This window comes from Paramacrobiotus metropolitanus, unplaced genomic scaffold (genome assembly GCF_019649055.1).
Source record: "Paramacrobiotus metropolitanus isolate TYO unplaced genomic scaffold, Prichtersi_v1.0 Parri_scaffold0000111, whole genome shotgun sequence".
NCBI classification, from domain to species: domain Eukaryota; kingdom Metazoa; phylum Tardigrada; class Eutardigrada; order Parachela; family Macrobiotidae; genus Paramacrobiotus; species Paramacrobiotus metropolitanus.
In genome coordinates, this window is record NW_026570331.1 from 433,911 (window position 1) to 436,387 (window position 2,477).

Below are 2,477 nucleotides of genomic sequence, written 5' to 3' on the forward strand. Positions count from 1 at the left end.
TGGCACTGTAACGCTATTTTGTGCGGCAGCAGTGTTGCTGCTGCTAGCGGCATCCGGCGGTCCAGTTCCGGCGGCGTCGTACTCGCCACTACCCGTGGAAAACGTGCCACACTCTAAACACGTGGTCATCGTTGCGTACGAGACACAAACGACAACAGTACCAAGCTGCACAGTACCACCATACACCAGGCGTGTAAACATTTTAACAACTTGCAAATCGTAGGTTCGTAAGACGGCTACGTAATGGACGTTAAAAGAACAAGTCGAACTTAAGCTCCTCTACTTAAGATGTAAGCGTACGAGTATATTTGCTAATGCCATGAAGCACAAACACTGGAAATGCACGTAATCTTACCCTTTGCATCCTCAAAGGCAGCATCCTCACTGTACGTCATGTAATTACCTTAAAAATAAACCCAATATGTCATCCATAATCACGACAAATAAAACGCTTTGATAAAGAACTCTTCAGTATTGGCCGCTCGCAACCTTCTCGCTCTTCCGAGTCGCGCTGCGCTGATTCGTCGCCATTGGCTGCCACCCGTCCTGCTGGGGGTGTGATGGCTTCCTCGTTGGTTGAATGCTGCGGCGCCGTGCCGGCAGCGTCTGGGGATTCATGGGTCGGCGACACCAACTGGCCACGTTTCGGGGCTGGACTTTGCCTCGTCCGACTCACTATCGGACACATCAGGCAGGTATTTCCTGGGTGGTACACCTCCAACCAGGCCGTAGTAGCCCGTAAATAAAACTCATCAACTTCTGCCTTTCTCCGCTTGTACGCTTCCGCGACCTCGTGGCCCTCCACTAGTAATAAAACTCATTAAGATTACCGTTTTTCGTCAAAACGTAATTCTGTCTGTAGTATATTAGAAGTGCTCAAATTTGCTTTATGTTGGGTTAAATTACTGAGAGTTTCTGGAGAAAATCATTGTGAGGCGTTATATTCTCGACGTGACAGTGGATTTCCTCCAGGACAAATATTAGAAACGCCTTGTTATCACCTTTTCCGACTTGCCCCCAGTGCCCCCAGTACACCCGGTACTGGGGGCACTTTCGGGGCCATCGGCAGAGAAGGTAATCCCGCATATAACGCGGGTTATCCTTCCAGTGTTTGCACGGATCTTGCACGTTTCCGGTGATGCAGCCGAGCATGTGCGCATCGCAGTAGTCTTTCCTCCAACGCTGGATTTCCATACTCTTACAGTATGGGCAGAAGTAGTACTTTTTCCCTGGGATAATAGCGCGCTTTTTCAACGCCGCTGGGGTGCGCTGCGGAGCCTACAAGAGAACCGTGTTCGCGTCTACTTAACAAAGAGACCACACTCTGAACAACGCAAAATTTCGGTCATGTAATCATGTTTCCAGTGTGCCTTCTGGGCATACGACGCTATTTGTTTTACGAAAGTCAGCATTCGTGGGAAAAATTCCGAGCAATAATTTTACAACCACACCCACTACTTTTAGCTGCACATAACTGTTTGTAGTCGACCGGATCGCAGCGAAGGTCTTCTAATTCAACAGAACTAAAAAAATGTCTGTCTGTCCCGGAAGTGGAATGTAACTTCGTTATGTATATCGCAACCTTTATTGAGTTCCACTTGCTGTTATGCGGCAAAAAACCCCTATTACAAATTAGGGGAAAAGGCACGCATAACCTATTCTTTTTAAAAGTTTTGTAAACAAAACTTGTGCAACGGAAGCATCAATAAGGTAAAAGACCGCTTGCTCTTCTCTACTTATCTACTTTACACATGGATACTTTTTTTTGGTAATTTTTTAAAAAAATGATAGATAAAATATAGATATATAGGTGGACAAGAGTAAAGAAAGGACAAACACAATACAAAATATGCGGGATGTGTAGCAAGTTACAATGCAACACACACCAACCGCATACAAAATTATCATAATTACTGCACATTTAAACTCATGCACGCTTTTGATGGAAGCCTGGCAAGTTGCTTTCGGTGGATTGCGATTACGGTTCCGATTGCTGAAAATCGCACAGCGGGAAAAGAAAAGCGCAGTATAGGCGTAGTCGAGTAAGCGTGGTAGCGAGAAAGATACAGGACACAGTGTGTGAAAGTCTAGGATGAGATCACAGTGGGTACAAAACCCAGAGTCGACTTCAACAGGCTTTAGATTAGCTAAGCTTTCGCAAACCTCCTAATAGAATCATAAAGCAATTTTTTCACAAGAATGACAAGATCATAATATTTTGATTGCAACTTGTGAAAAACATTAAAATTTCTGGATTTGAACATCGGACCTTATTGGAACACCAAAAGTAACACTTTCGTTAAATTTTAGAAGAGATCAAAAAATTTCAAAAAATATTATGAAATATGAAATTATTAATAATTATTAAATATTAATAGTTAATATTAATGAGTTCAGATTAAACAGTGAAAAGTTTAGTCTGACCGGGTGGGAGCCACAATTTATCAGAGCGCTTGTTAAAAATTGCATAGCTACAG